The following is a 6,000-nucleotide window of genomic DNA, read 5'->3' on the forward strand; positions in this document are numbered from 1 at the left end:
TGCCTACACCCCGTGCTTAGGTCGTGGCCATTTGCAATTAATGAGTCAAGGATATCCAGGACACGGTCGCATTAACCCCCAATGTTTCAGTCAAGCAATACGAATTAAAACAGGTTATTTGAATTTCCCGACACATTGGTCTTCGAATCCCATACCTGACCATGCGGTATTTATATTACCGTATCCCAAGCCCGTAATAGGGAAAATAAGTTAAGAGTATTTACCTGAGCTAGCTCCTGTCTTAAATAGCAAGAATTATAATAACTCAGCCGTATTCACTTAAGTAAGCGTAGGTACAATTTACCGGAAGGCTCTAGTCTGGAACGACGGTATAAATAACCAATTAGAATACTAACGGGTCTTTAATTAAGCATAAGCTTAGACCGGTTAGTTTTAAGGAAATATACGGTTCAAGCGCACGATTAAGCGAAGACCGGATAGAACGTTATTTAGACCCGACAAGTTTGAATACTTGTGTAATATGGGTATACAAAATACATTCTGGATTTTGAGACAAAAAAAATGATAATGTTTGACCCGTTTCGGTCAATTTACGCAAACTAGTTACGTAAACCGAACCGAACGCAAAAAGGGCATTACGGGTAGTCAAATAAGTCAAATGCAAGTTCCCTGAGGTAGTATGCTTTAAATATGATATAATATCAGTAAGTTATGTTCTATATTGCCCGGAATAATTTTAAACCCGATTTATGCCTTAGAAGGGCATTTTGGTCATTTAAAAGATAATAAAAGAGTAAAATTAGAACTCTGAGTTTCGGGTCTGGTTCATACAGTAATTATACTTAATATAACATATTATATCAGTATGGTATGACCCATATACCAAGTTTATCATTTAAAACCAAACTATGCACCGTAGGGGTATTTTAGTAATTTCACAAGGGCTAAAAGTGCCAAAACTGGAAGTCTGAGTTCATATACTTATACTTACTGTTTTTATATGAAAATATGCTAAACACATCAGTAGGTATAGGTCTTATATGTTTAAAACAAGTATAACGCTTACTATGCGCTTAAAACGTTAAATATGCGATTTAAGGGCGTTTTCGGGTTTTCAAATTAAATCTGAGATTTTTATATTTCCAGAATACTTAAAATAATTTATTCATCATATAAAATCAGTAGAAAAAGGTTTCGGGTCAAAAGGAGGTGTAAAACTCATTTTATGGCTTAAACGGTCAAAACCGACATAACCCGAAATAACTAGGCGATCTAGGATCCGTTCAGCCAAAAATTAATTAAAAATCATCAAAATTCCCAGAATATTATATTACATCTGTTGGTAAAAAGTTTCGTATCAAAACGTGGCCAGAAACGGGTTCTACGCGAAAAGGACCGTTTATGTAAATTTATAATATAGTTTTACGCTAATGGCCATAACTCACAATCTGGACCACCAACTGATCCGAAATTTTCGGTGCAAGTTTATATATTAGAAATGAAGATTTCTATCCTTTCACTTTTCCAAAAATCACGTTTTATATCAAAAAGGGCAAAATAGTCAACTTTATGCATAAATCGGAAACATGCATTCGAATCGGCTAAGCATAGACTTATGACATAAAATTTCCAGAAAGTTTAACTAAAATGCCAATGGTCAAAAATGCTCTAAAATACAGATCTCACACATGCATGTACGGATCCGAACCGATAGTTTACGAAAAAGTCGTTTATTAAGACTTTCGGTTCCAATCCGGGTTTACACTAAAGATCGTCGAGTTGATCGTGGTAAAATACATTCTTATATTCATAATAAAGCTTTCTATGAAGATCAAACAGATTGCATGTCATCTATATCATTATTCATGTCATTTTTCACAAAAATCGCTTCTGTTGACTTTTTAGAAATAGGTTTGACTCGACATTTAGCATGCATGTAGTGGGAATCAGAGAGTACCCTTTTGAGGGTTTGTTTCCCATAATATTACCAACATATAACAAGTTTCAATTCGAGAAATGACTGAAAGAAATCCGTTTAATCGGAAAGTCAAAGGTTATGAACACCCAGTTTGACTTTTACTAATAATCAAAGCAAAAACGGATTATAGAACGAATTGAAAGCTTACAAGAGTCCTATAGAGGTTTAGTGAACACTAGAAGTCGGCCTTGATGATCAGATTTCCTCCAGAAAGTTGCCTTGAATGTTTTTGAGAGTTGAGAGCTTATTGTTACTACCAAGTGCCCAAGAAAAATGAGTGAATGATCTGATTTAAGGTGAAATTCAGATGTTATAGTGAGTTCTTAGTAGGCTAGGCATGCAAGGGATATTATTGGAGCAAAATGGAGGTGCACACAGCTGGTATCAACTCAAAATTCGGACCCAAACAACCCATTTTCGCGAAATCTGATGCTGGCAGTCCCACGCGGCCCGCCTGGGCATGTCCAGGCGGGTCGCCTGACCCTCTGATCAGCCCAACAAGTTTCAAACTTGGCAGAATTGGTCCCTGAACTTGTATGCGACGTTTCGGCTGCTTTTCTCGACCCGTAAACCCCCAAACTTGGTTTTTAAGAACCTTAGGACTTTTACCAACATGGTAATGCCCTCGGATAACTTTGCGCTCAACCGAAAAGCCCTGAAATTCGACGTTGACGCTTTTAGTCCCTTAAGTACGGTTTTGGCCATAACTTTCTCATACGTTAACGAAACTTCATGAAATTTTTACCACATATTCTAGTGAGTATATTTTAGCTATACAAAGCTTCGGGTCTGCCAAAAGTTCACTCAGAGGTATAAATTAAACATGTTGACACTTTTGGCCCCTATAGTTTACAATACTTCACTTTTGTGCAATTTCCGCGTCGTATGATCCATGAACCATCCGTTTAAGGTTATAATCATTATGTAGGGTTATCATAGAGTCTATTTATCCATTGTTGACACTTTGGACCCTTACGTTCCATAGTTTTCACTGTTTGTCACTTTTAGTCCCTCTAAAGTATGTTTTCACATAACGGAACCTTATGACACGTGTCAAGACATTATTGGACGAAATTTTTCGAGGTGTTACATCCTCACCCCCTTAAAAGAAATCTCGACCCCGAGATTTATTCAAACAAATGGGGATATTTCTCTTGCATCGTGGATTCCACTTCCCACGTGTATTCGGGACCTCTACGGGCATCCCACTTGACCTAGAAAATAGGTACATGCTTCCTTCGAAGCTTCTTTACCTGTCGATCCTCAATCGACAAGGGTTTTTCCACGAACTTCAAGCTCTCATCTATGTGTATATCTGTATGCGGTATAACCAGTGATTCGTCAGCGAAACACTTCTTCAAATTACAGATGCGGAACACATTATGTATAGTGCTAAGTTCTTCAGGCAGGTTTACTTATAAGCGACTGCTCCGACACGTTCGATTATCTCGAAAGGTCCTATGTATCTCGGGCTTAGCTTGCCTTTCTTTCCAAATCGCATTACACCTTTCCAAGGTGATACCTTAAGCAACACTTTTTCACCTACATCGAAGTGAAAATCCTTGCGCTTAGGATCCGCATAACTTTTCTGCCTATCCCTGGCAGCTTTCAAACGATCGCGAATCTGCACGATCTTGTCCGTCGTCTCAAAGACGATATCTGGTCCTGACAATTGCACATCTCCAACTTCTGCCCAACAAATGGGCGATCTACACTTTCTACCGTATAAGGCCTCCAAAGGCGCGGCCCTAATACTAGTATGGTAGCTATTTTTATAGGAGAATTCTATCAAGGGTAGGCGGTTATCCAAACTGCCACCTAAATTAATCACACATGCTCGAAGCATGTCTTCCAATGTTTGGATGGTACGCTCACTCTGTCCGTCTGTCAGCCAACCGTTATGTGATAGTGCTTCTTGACTTATTGGCGGAACATATCCTTTAATCCTTAGGGTGCAATACATCGCGAGCTCCACCAAGCTCCTTAAATAGGTTTTAGCTCATAAGTTATTTGATCTTGATATATTCGATTACTTCGAATGATTTCATATATTCAGAGCTTACTAGCCTGACAATCAACAGATTGGCACACCTTTCCAGGGTGATATCTTTTGTTGAACCTTATTTCTTAACAAGAACTTAGGAGGTTTGCTATTTCCATGAATCCTTGATTCTCTGCCGAATACTGGCAACTTATAGATGGTTATGGATTTGCTCGATCTTATTCGTTGTTTCCAAGGCAACTTTCAAACGCCTATAATTGGACTTACCAATTTTTCTGTCTAGCAATAGATGTTTAACATCTTATCTATACAAGGTCTCCCAAGGAGCAACCTTGATACTTATATAACAACTATTATAGAAAAGTTGATCTTAAGGTGAGATGGTTATTCCAATCACCGCTTAAACTAATCTTAGGGGATAGTTAATTCTCACACTTAGTCGAATAATCGACGATCCTGGGCAGCTGATGGAAATTCTTAATTGTTGCCTATTTTGGGTTGCGGTATTTCATGCATAAGCAAAATGAACCGTCTTTCTTATTTACGAAAAAGAAATCGGGGTTCTTAGAACCTTGAATTTTAGCCTTTCGAAACCTTATCCAAAACTTATGGATTTGGCTCTTAGTTCTTCCTATTTCGCTGGTAATAACAGATATAAGATTCTTACAATAACTGCAGCCCTAAGCGGGATGTTTGTCCTAACATCCTCTTGCATTTCAGAAGGTAACCATGGTAATTCTTATAAGGAAGCTAATTATGACACATAGAGATGTCAGAGATTTCCGTATTCTCAGACTTTAGCTTATCTATCGCTTTCGGTGTCAGATAAATGACATATTCCCTTTACTATTGCAAAGATGCCCTAAGTAGAGATACTTATAAGGACATTTTTATATTGGATATCTCCTTTGAATACTACTAGTCGACTTTAGTACAATATGATCATTGGGATATCTTCGGGGATCCCATGCATTAAACCTCCATACTGATCAGGCATGGAAGCAATCTATGGGACACACTAGGATACGCAAATCCTCATATGGTACTCTTATCAAACATAGTTTGGCATTCGCAGACGATAGAAAACAATGAGGAAAAAAAATAATAAAATAAAATAAATAATATATATTGTCGTACTCTTTCTGGGGAAGAGTACTCCAGATTCTTATGAAAGGATTATCTCCGAGAATGGGAGAGAGGTCATTAAAGATTCCATTGGTAAATTATACCTCATATTTAATATATGAAGTCCTCATGAATGTAATCCAGAGTTTGCTAAGCTTATGGTTTGCTAAAGGTTTATTATCCCTTGCATCAATGCAAAAATACTTGGCAGTCATTATCAATGCTAAATGGTATAGGACGTACCTATTGCTATTATCGATGTGCACTGTCGCAGGTATTCAACCGGTAGTCTAGGTGGTTCCTTTCTTATCCTTTCCAGACCTAGCTGCTCCTTTCTTGGCAGCCTTAGGGCAATTAGTACTGATGTGCCCCTTTTCACCACAGCTGAAACAGTTTGCATCCTTCATGTCCCTACATTCGTGGGACTGGTGGCCAGTTCTTTTACAGACGCCACATTGCTTTATCTTTTGGCTTAATCGACACTGCCCCCAATGTCTTCTTTTGCAGGTTTTGCATGTAGGCTTTTTGTTGGAATCCTGTTGGTTATTGTTGAACTTGGATTTGCTCTTCTTAGAATTCTGAGAGCTATCCTCCTCCCTTTGTCTTTTGTCATTAGTTTCATTCATGAACGACTTTTGTCTCACTACATCTAGAGTGAGAGACAAGGATAGATCTACAGCTGATCTGTAGTTGGTTGGCCTTGAAGCCTTAACATCCCCTTTTATTTCTGGTGCCAATCCACCGATGAAATGCGCAATGCGTTTTGGTTCCGGGGTGATTAAATAGGGTACTAGTCTAGATAGGGAGTTGAAGTCGGTAACATATTGCTGACAATTTAGGTTTTTCATTGTGAGATTCAGAAAATCTGTCTCCACCTTTTCCACTTCGTGCTGTGGACAGTAGTTCTCTTTGATAAGGTCCGCAAACTTGGACC

This window comes from Helianthus annuus, chromosome 3 (genome assembly GCF_002127325.2).
Source record: "Helianthus annuus cultivar XRQ/B chromosome 3, HanXRQr2.0-SUNRISE, whole genome shotgun sequence".
In the NCBI taxonomy this organism is placed as follows: domain Eukaryota; kingdom Viridiplantae; phylum Streptophyta; class Magnoliopsida; order Asterales; family Asteraceae; genus Helianthus; species Helianthus annuus.